This window comes from Nicotiana sylvestris, chromosome 8 (genome assembly GCF_000393655.2).
Source record: "Nicotiana sylvestris chromosome 8, ASM39365v2, whole genome shotgun sequence".
Taxonomy (NCBI): Eukaryota; Viridiplantae; Streptophyta; class Magnoliopsida; order Solanales; family Solanaceae; genus Nicotiana; species Nicotiana sylvestris.
This window is the reverse complement of record NC_091064.1, coordinates 69,637,345-69,648,055: the sequence shown is the minus strand read 5'-3', so window position 1 is coordinate 69,648,055 and position 10,711 is coordinate 69,637,345. Positions and strand designations below refer to the sequence as shown.

Here is a 10,711-nt window from a genome sequence, read left to right as displayed (position 1 = left end):
TTTTACGTGGAAAACGCCTGGCTCAAAAGGCGAAAAAATCACGACCTACTTTCCAGTAGAATTTTCTCAAACTCTCCACTAAAATCACTGAACCAAAAACTGCATTTACAAAAACTCTTTTGTAAACCTAGGATTAACTCTAATCCCGTTGTGGCACACAGCCTCAACTGTTGCGACAACTTCAAGTTAACTCTAACTTGAAAACTCTAAGTACCTAATACAATTGCTTCTATAAAAGCTGAAAGGTACAATGTAAAATCACCTACTACAATTGAACTAAAATAAAAGATAGACACTTGGAACTGGTTCTTCTATCTGGTTCAAGTAGCTTCAGGATTGCACACTTGAATCACACATAAATTGCTTGCAAAATTACCTTGCTATTTTGCTCTCAATTCACGTTTAACTTCTGCTTATGTGCATTACCTGTAAAAGAGAACAACACTGATATTTAAGGGGTTAGTAATTAGAGATTGACTGGGATACAGATGCTACTCTTCTATGGTAGAAGAGTTCTAGTTGATCTCATACTCTAATTCTATCCTTTTTCCTAAACTGTGTTCTCTTCGTGTAAGGAGTCTTTCTCTCCTTATCCAATATGCAACCTTTTCGATCAGATCGGGAGATATTACTTTTGATAAGTTAGATTTATCTTCTTCACGTGCATCTCACATGTTTGGGTTGATCACGACTGTGTTTCACAAGATGGACCTGGTCCATGTCTGAGTTCTTTTGTCAGTCTTCAAAACTTCACATTTACTTGGGCCAACAAATTTTCCCTTTTTGATAATGACAAACTCTGTGCTTTTTACTCATTTAGACCCTGTAAGAACTCAGCTTAATCATCAATACAAAGTTTAGAAAAATTTACTTATCATCAAGGACCAGGTTAATTAGGTTATAAACATCACTTACTCAGAATATGTAAAGCACAATATCTCTTCCCCCTTTTGGCATCATCGGAAATTTGCATAAACAAAGTGTGAATTCCAAATTTTAATAAGTACTCATGGCCACTGGGGCAATTGCAAGTGCAATCATGGATTAATCATCAGTAATCAAGCAAACATATTTAAACTATCAAGGAAATATTAACATTCAACAAGAGCAAAAACAGTAGATATCATTGATAGAAGATATGTTGCTACCACAATCCACAACCAAAAAGCAAAAATATTCAAAACATGAGCAAAAAAAAAAGAAAAATCCCTAATCCGGGTCACTGAAGGTACCAGACAGGTTCAGAAGATAAATGCTAGAATTCCTAAGGCTTGGGGGAGCTAGAGGGTTGGTTTTGGTCTTGGAGAAGATTCAATATATTGTGAAGAATGATAACTAGAGATTATGATGTATTTTACACTCTTTCTTACTTAAGTTTTGATTAGAAATGTGTACAAAATAGTCCCAAAGGCTCACATGTTGTACTTGATTGCACGGTTTGGTCAACAAAGTGACAATTCGTCGAAACCAGCTCAAAAAAAAGTGAAACATGCACAAGTACCAAGAACAAGTCCAAGCTCAGTATAACAGGGTCACTGCTGCACTCCATTCTGTGTGGTCCGCAAGGAGGAGGTTCAGAGAGTGCTCATTTCAGGCAGCCAAGCAATGTGGCCGCAAAGCATTTCATGCGGACCACATTGACTTCATTGCGGTCGCACTCAACTTTATGCGATCCGCAAAGCCCAAGTTCAGAGAGTTGCCAAGTTGGAGGAATATTTTCAATGCGGTCCGCAGTCCATTTTGTGCGGACCGCAATAGAAGCCATCGCGGCCGCATTACATTTTTGTGCGGCCTGCGGTGGCCAAGTTCAGAGAGCAGATATTTCAGCCAAGAGCCTTAGTGCGGCCCCGCTCGATTTGTGCGGTCCGCACTAGTCCCGCGGGGGTATTTTTGTCCAGAATTTTTGGCCTAGTATAAATAGTTTCTTTTCCCATTTTTAGGTCATGATTTGTATTCTAGACAGTAGTTGCACTCGTGAATAGTGCTCTTTTATCATTTTGAGTAATTTTACATTAGTTTCATCATTGATCTTCAAGTTTTATCTAGTAATTAAATATTATGGGTTTTTCTTCATCTATTTCTTTGTTTTCTTCTAAAATTATGAGTAGCTAGACCCATTAGCTAGGGTTGTGGCTCAACCCTAGTGTGGGTATTAGATGGGTCTTGTGTTTTAAGGCTTGAATGTCTATGGGTGTTTGATATTTGGACTAATTTATGGTTTAAATGTTGAATTAGTGGTTGCAAATACTAGTTTATGCCTAGTTGACTTTGGCTCTTCTTGATAAAGAGAGTCTAAGTCTATGAAATCGGTCCAACAAGGAATTGGGGTGTATTCAAGAGATTGATAGCCCCAATTAAAGGGTTAAACCTAGATATAGTAATACCCGACTTGAACCTCTATTGTTTGCACAAATTGTCATACCCAATTGGTCTTGAAAAAGTCAATAGGGCAAAATCACTCGAACTACCGAGAGGTGTAGAGTGAGTAGTATCGTGCAATGGTTATATCGTAATCCCCAAATATGACAAGCTAGCCTTAGACTCGAGAATCCGTCAATTACCCACCTAGGACAAAGTCACTTCCCTAGTGCCTTTTAACTATTTAGACAACCTTCAATAGTTTACTCTTAGCTTAACTTAGCCTAATTTAGCATCTTGGTAGTATAAAATTAGAAGTAATATAAAAACCAACTATGTTTAGAAGTGCATTTAGGAACAACCACGCAACTCCAATTTAGATAGAAACTCAACTCTAATCTTTAGCTCTCTGTGGAAATCGATCCCGACCTTCTCGGGTAAAAGCTGCTTCGACCACTTTTTAGCGCCGTTGCAGGGGAGCTAATGGTTTTGGCTATCTATCTAAATAGTTTTGTGTATTGTTCTTTTTTCCTTCTGCATTACTAATTTGTGTGTGTCACAACTTCAGGTACAAAATGGCAGCAAACAACAATGACCCTCTTGGAAATGTGATTGCGAGGTAGGAGGTAGATGATGTTGGAGATGATGAGGTGCCTCTTGTACCTCAAGAACAACGTAGAGGCCGCTAGGCCAATGCCAATGACAATATTCCAGACCCTCATCTGCCACCTCTAAGAGTGGCTCCTCGAGTGCTTCCAAACCAAGGCTATGCAAGTGCAATTGTCCCACTCCGGATCCAGGCAGGCAATTTTGAAATTACCAATGTGATGCTGACATTGCTGGAGCAGCGTGGGTATTTTACGGGCGCTGCCAATCAAAATGCTTACAAACATCTCAAGGGTTTCTTGGATACCTGTTGGGGGAGCAAGCAAACTAATGTGTCCGAAGATACACTTTGGTTGAGACTCTTCCCATTTTCTCTCAGAGGGAAGGCATTGGATTGGCTTGGGCGACTTCTCATCCATTCCGTCACTACTTGGGATCACTACAACATTTTAGGCTTTTAACCACTCACGAAAAGTGTGGCCTAAACTATCAAAAAGTGTGACATTTGATCAAAGGCCACACTTTTCAGCTTTAGGCAACGCCTTTTTGGAGTAGCCTAAACTAGCGTAACCTTTTCCCTAAGACCACGCTTTTCAAGTGTTACAACAACACTTCCAAAGTGTTGCCTTTGGTACATTATAAGCCACACTTTATGTGTGCGGCTTTTGCAGCAAATCGTGTAATATATTCTTTTCCTGTAATTTTTTTAATATATCCAATAATCTCATATTTTTTGAGATCATTGCTACAATATGAAGAGCTTAAGCACTACATCAACTAAAAAATAACCAAACAAAATTCAAATACGCACACTTGCTATGAACTTCCAGAAAAAATATATTATGTACTATATTAACTAATAAAGCAAATCTCTTAAAGGCGTGTCCTAAAAATGAACAAATATAAAAAATTGGATGTATGTATCATGACAAAACTTTACACACACTAAACAACTAAAGCTAGTATCTATTAGAAACCCCATTTGCTATCCCCTTAGCTACATGTTTCTTTTCTGATACGTGGCTGATTTAACATACTTCATCCCATAATTTGGTAGCTGATCCATTTGTTGTAAGCTTGGCCTCCCCATCAATCTAAGTGGCATGTAAGCTTTCCTTGTTCAAACCAAAAAAAAAAACTTCCAAAGGTTTCAAGGCCTTAAGTTCTCCATTTATATTCTCTTTGTTCTCTTTAGTAGCTTTGCCTTCCTGCAATTGAAACAAACAAAGATGCACCGTTTATTATAGCATGCTAATAATACGAAAAAATATATCTCTATATCATATGAGTACTACAAAGCTGGAGGAGTTCAAATATGTGAAGCATTAATTGTGGGGGCATATATTTAAGGGGGAAAATATGCTTAATAACAAATTGGCATTTTTGAAGGACTACTTACATAACCACATATCTCAAAGCATGATAATTCCTAACCACTATCAGTGTCCAAGCAAACTTACTCTTCCACATAGAAAGAAAAGAACAGACATTTGATAAATGTTAATTTATTGTAACACAAAACAAATTAATCTCGAAAGCAACACTATGAAGACATCTCAGAATACTATGTAATAAAATGCAGGGTGATGCAGAAACCAAGTCAGTCCCATGTGCATAATATACAGTAATAATACTTATCGTAAGATATAAAATAATTCATGCTTAGTCCCATATAGGCACTCGCCTACTGCTCATACAGGCTTCTATCATTATCAGTGTGGTTTTATTTGTGCTCCTCTATTTTTCTCTTTGTATAGTGGCCTGCTGAATGAAATGCTAAAAAACAGTACTCCTTAACCACAAGTCATTGTTCACCCTTTCTAATTCAAACATAAATCTAATTCTTTCCAAACGACATATAATTTATAATGGTACAGGTGATGTCAAATTATGACAAACACCAAAAGTTATGATTCTGACTCAAGTAATCTATTGGACTAGATTGCCACATGTTTAAATAAAGAAGAAACTTTCTTCTTTATTTCTCTGTCTTTTTCTTTACAAAGATAAGCAATTATCTCGTAGATACTTACCTTTGCTCTCAAGTTTCATCAAAGAAAACACTACTGTAATAGGATGAAATAGAGAAAGATGCAGATAGATAGTGAAATCTATATACTTAAGATTACATCCTTTACAACAAACAAAAACATGATACCCTCTAGACATTGCAACTTGAACAAAATGTGATAAGAAAAACACAACAAAGTCACTTCTGCTGCAGTTTATGAGAGTGTGCTCACTCAGATTCAAATCCAAAAATAAAAAATCTAAGTTAACTAAATCTTTTCACTCCAACAATGCAATAGTGACTGGGTCTGGTTAATTTTCTTAAGACTGTTACCCTTACTCCAGAACAACAACTTCACCTAAAACTCGTAAAGAAATTAGTACTCTTGGTGGATGAACTTGATTTCTCTCCTGGTAGTAAATTTTTCTGTTGCGACACTACATGGTTAGATGTGTCATAGCGAAATGCAATACAGAGCAAAAGGCAAAGAAGATGAAACGGTTTGGCAAATTCCAACACAGAATGCCCCAAGAGTTAATACAAAAAATGATACCAAAAGAAATCCGAACTTAATATCTGGCCAAAAGTATAAAGCTGGTTATGCCGAATCCTTTCTATATCATGTCACAATATCAAGATCACATTTTGGCTTCTATATGCTGGCTTCTTCAATTAAACACCACTAAAAATCTGCCTGTTAGACCCAATTAGGACTGAAGTCTGAATAGATTTTTCTATCGATCATTAAAGTAAGAACTTCAACAACAAACTTCTCCAAGATCATACTATATTCCTTCTATTAGTGTTTCACAGGTGTTAACGTGGAAGTAGCTTTAATGTACCAAGCAACAACCACCTAAAGATATGGAGTATGCACTAGGTCACTAGGGTAAGTGAAGTGATGAAAACGATGGGAAACTAAAATTCAAATACCTGTCTATTTCTCCGAAAATAGAGTTATTTGACACTTGTACTAGTGAAAGATAGCAAGTACTTGATAGACAGTATTTGCAAACTAGCTCGGACCAGCTATTATATAAGAAACAAAAGTCCCAAGGCATAATGCTTGAAAAGGCTTACCCTGCTTTAGTTTTATGGTGACTCCACCAATGAGCAGTATTAAATACCAGAATATCAGCCCCTCCATCTTAATGAACTTTTGTCAATCGTATCAATACGCATCGTTTGCACTCGTTTGCTGCCTATTTTTGCCTTGCCCTCATGAACCAAAAATGAGTTACATAGTACTCAACTGTACATTGGTAGTCTTGCAACAATAATAACACCAAAATAATTTGAAGCTAGCAAAACAAGATCTTTTGCATATTCAGTTATTCATAAGTGAAAAGATGGAAATTAAAAAAGAAGTTTGAATCGATTGCCACAAATTTGATACAATAATTCCCCTTCTCTTTGGTTATTCTCCGACCACGAGTCTCATATACCTTTCTTGGGTCCTTGATAGCTCCCATTAATAAGCACAACATTGACTCCCATTTAATTGTTGTATACTGATGGACAAATTAGATTAGTGGACTTCTTTTTTAAAAGGAAATTTAACTTTAGCACATAGCATATAGTCAATCAGCTCACTTTTAATTAAGCTAGGAATAACCAAATACAAACACCTTACCCAAGCCAACGATGTTGCTAGCTAGAATTTGGTATTTTCAGTCTGCTATCCGATTAATAGCAAAGATAATCATATAGATCTCTATTCACATAAAAGTTGAGCTAAACAAAGGACAGTGAGGGCATTTAAAATATTTTGTGTAATTGAAAGTGAGTAAAAAAGATATACTTATCGGAAAGTGAATTAGTCACTTGACGTCCTCTTTCACTTTATAATTTTTGGGGTTACCAGGAAAAAACTCATTTGAAAATATCTGAACAAATAGGAAGAAAAGTAACTCATTGATAGCTCACCAAGGTTTATTCTTATTCTTCCCTGTGCATTAGCTTCCGATTCAGTAAATAGAAACTTCTTTCTTGATGCTCTAAGAGACCTGGGCTTTGATCGGAAATGGATCAATTAGAAAAAAAGAATGCACCTCGATTCCTTCTTTCTCGGTTATTTCCAATGGCTCGCCCTTCGGCGTCCTTGCACAGCTCGTTCTTCGAGCCCTGCTTCCCCTCCCCCCTCTCCTTGTTCCTACGGACTGAAACTTGGATCATTTTTACTGATCATAAAAACCAGCAGATACTAATAATTCAAAGAATAAGAAAAGTGTTATCAGTAAAAGACTTAACAAAGAAACTAAGCATGCCATAGCAAGAAAAGAAAAACCGATTAATGTGATTACCTTGCAAAGTTCAAGAAAGCACCTCAATCTTGCTTCTTCATTTTATGTTAAAGCCTTGGATATGGAAAATTAAGAGAGATAAGAAGGCACAAGGAAGTCTAACCTTATTCATATCACATATAAACAAGCTTGTTGTCATTACAAAGATGCAATAAATAGTTAAATTATCTATGTATTCACGAAAGGAAGTTGCTAATAAAATTTAAAGACGGTAAGGAATACCATTTATTGAAGTTCGATTCTATATCAAGCAAAATAAAATAGGAGATAGCTCCAATCTAAACCAAACTAGTATGTGCTCACATACATTATCTTTGAAAAGAAAAATAATCTTCTCATTGCAAGATTACTAGGTAGCAATAAAAATCGCTTTCTTGACAATAAGCATGTCGCTCAAGAACAAACACCAAATGAGGAAAGAATATCAGAAAATATTAGGATATAAGAGAGATATCAATTGTAATTAGTGCACCCCATTAACTTTAGCTCAATGATCTTGTCATATTACCTAAAACAAAGCTTCTAAAGTCACTTTTACATGGATATTATGCATTTCTTCAAAGTAAATATGATCGACTAATAGATCAGTATCTTGTTCATTCGTTCTATTTGTACAAGTATACAAATGCATGACGTTAATAAAAGAAATGCAGCTCTGAGACTTTGTGAATGCAAGTAATATAGGAATTCAAAACTGGACATCACTACTTATATAGGTAGAGTTTTTGTTTTACCAGGATTTAAAAGCAGCCACAAAACAGAAAGTCTTGATAGCCCCTCTAGCATTCGAATATTTCCTTGAAGCCTAAATATGCAATGCAAAGATATTTACAATTTTTTAGAAAAACCCCCAGACCAGATGTTTAGAATCAAACAAGTATCAACAGTCTGCTTTCTCTGCTTCTGCTGGGGAATCATTCGGCGGGTTATATCAACAGAACAGAAGAAAAGAAGAGATTTCGAGTTTTTTGTTGATCAGGCGACACCCGGATTTGAACTGGGGAAAAAAGGATTTGCAGTCCTCTGCCTTACCACTCGGCCATGTCGCCAAAATGCTACAAATCCATCCTTGCCCCCTCACGTCAATCCCACGAGCCTCTTATCCATTCTCATTGAACGACGGCGGGGGAGCAAATCCAACTAGAAAAACTCACATTGGGCTTAGGGATAATCAGGCTCGAACTGATGACTTCCACCACGTCAAGGTGACACTCTACCGCTGAGTTATATCCCTTCCCCGCCCCATCGAGAAATAGAACTGACTAATCCTAAGTCAAAGGGTCGAGAAACTCAACGCCACTATTTTTGAACAACTTGGATATTATGCATTTCTTCAAAGTAAATATGATCGACTAATAGATCAGTATCTTGTTCATTCGTTCTATTTGTACAAGTATACAAATGCATGACGTTAATAAAAGAAATGCAGCTCTGAGACTTTGTGAATGCAAGTAATATAGGAATTCAAAACTGGACATCACTACTTATATAGGTAGAGTTTTTGTTTTACCAGGATTTAAAAGCAGCCACAAAACAGAAAGAAGTTGAAGTATCTTGTGCCTCTTGGAATCACCGAGCAACCACTGCCTTCTTATTCACCTTCGCAATCCTATGAACCAAATTTGAGACTTAGTGCAGACAAAATGTTAAATGAAAGACTAACATAAACAAATCCCGAAGCGTTTGGTCGAAGAATAACAACATTGTACGAAGCAGCAAACCCACAACAATAGTAACAAAAATTACCATAGATATGAGTAGCTATGACTAAACGATATATCAAAAAATAAGAAATACAATGTAGTATGAGATAACAAGCAACACCTTACCAGCAACAAATCATGACGGATGAGGAAGTCGCGGCGACTAGCACTGAACAAGTTAACCAAAATTACATTCTAGACACAAGCAGCAAACCAATGAACAAAATTAGTGATTAGAAAATGTCGGCGTGGTAAACTTTTATGCTCTTAATAGAAACAATAAGTGACGAGGAAACAAACCTACAAGTTTTAGCTCGATTTCACCAAACGAGTTCGACGGAGAAAGAGATGGAGCGGAGCAAGTTATCTAGTTGAGGGCATTATTTGAAATTAGGGCAAACCAACCCCTAAAAAGGATCTATATTTGGAGTTGATACAGTCCATTAGAGGAAATTGGGTCGCGGTAGTGGTGAAATAGCATTGAAGCAACAGAGGGAATTTTGGAAAGGGTAAAATATTTTAGTGGTGGGGAATTTGGAATTAGGCAAAGTATTTCAGCGGGTATCTCTTTTGCCTTTTCAGAATTGGGGGGAAGGGAATATTTTGGGGAAATTTTGATTGTAATTTTTGGAGTACACTTTATAAGTGTTGCTTTTTGGATAAAAAAAATAACACCCTCCAAAAGTGTTGTATTATAGGTCAAAAAGCGTTACCAAATATTTCACGTTTTGGCAACGCTTAAAAATCGTAGCCTTTATATTGAAAGAGGACGCTTTCCGTAGCCAAAAGGTCTCAGCAAAGACCACCCCTCAAAAAGCGTTGCCACAAATACTTTTGGTAACATTTCTCAAGCGTTGGCTAAAATTGGTGTGGCCTTAGGCCAAATTTGTCGTAGTGGATGAGTTGGCGGATAAGTTCATTGCAAAGTTTTTCTCACCGGGGCATATGGCAAGATTGAGAGATGAGATCTTGGCCTTCAAGCAGGAGCCCACCGAACCATTATATGAGATTTGGGAGCGCTATAGAACAATGGTAAAGGAATGCCTCAACAATGATATGACTGAGGCGATGATCTAACAGACTTTCTATCGGGGCATTAACATAACAAACCAGTGCATAGTGAACCAACTTACTAGGGAAAACTTCATGAAACTGACTTATGATGAGGCTTGTGACATTCTTGATGAGATGGCTGACACTTCCTCCGCTTGGCAAAGTAGAGCCAATATGCCCCAGGGTGATCCCACAGTCACTCAATTGCACAAAGAGTTACATGACCATGGACAGGCTATAGCTGAGCTGACAACTACAATGAACTAACTAGCAAAGGCACAATTGCAACAAGTCCAAAATCCTCGCCAAGTGAATGTCATGGAGGGTGTCAACATGCTAGTGAATAAAAGAAGACAGAGAGGTCAACAGAACCAAGGGAATTCGGAGCAATTTGACAATGATTGTGGTGGATTCCAAGATGATGGTTATGATGGGCAGAATGAAGAGGTGCAATACGTGAACAACTATCAAGGCCAAAGGGTCAATTCTTCCAACCAATAACAATGGAGATACAAAGGCAATTGGGGCAATCAACAACAACAAGGCAATGGTAATTGGGAGAACAACAACCAAAATTTCAATTGGGGCAATTAGAACAATCAGGCTAATTGGAATGGCAACAACAATTGGGGTGGTAACAACAATCAGGGAGGTTGGAACAATGGCAATCAAGGAAA

General features: G+C 37.3%; 1 long non-coding RNA gene and 1 other non-coding gene across 18 annotated transcripts; both read right to left on the bottom strand.

Annotated features, from left to right (window-relative positions):
- Positions 1-3,788: 3,788 nt before the first annotated feature.
- On the bottom strand, positions 3,789-9,615 carry LOC104217015 (uncharacterized). 17 transcript variants are annotated; one of them, XR_011401480.1, is made up of 6 exons: positions 9,282-9,608; positions 9,108-9,176; positions 8,013-8,887; positions 7,279-7,332; positions 6,056-7,178; positions 3,789-4,172 (listed from the first exon to the last, which is right to left on the bottom strand). It is a non-coding gene; the product is annotated as an uncharacterized lncRNA (long non-coding RNA). The 17 variants fall into 17 exon arrangements; XR_011401484.1 differs by having other exon boundaries at positions 6,056-7,134; XR_011401488.1 differs by having other exon boundaries at positions 6,056-7,127.
- On the bottom strand, positions 8,256-8,327 carry TRNAC-GCA (transfer RNA cysteine (anticodon GCA)). Its single transcript has one exon. It is a non-coding gene; the product is annotated as a tRNA-Cys (tRNA).
- Positions 9,616-10,711: the final 1,096 nt, after the last annotated feature.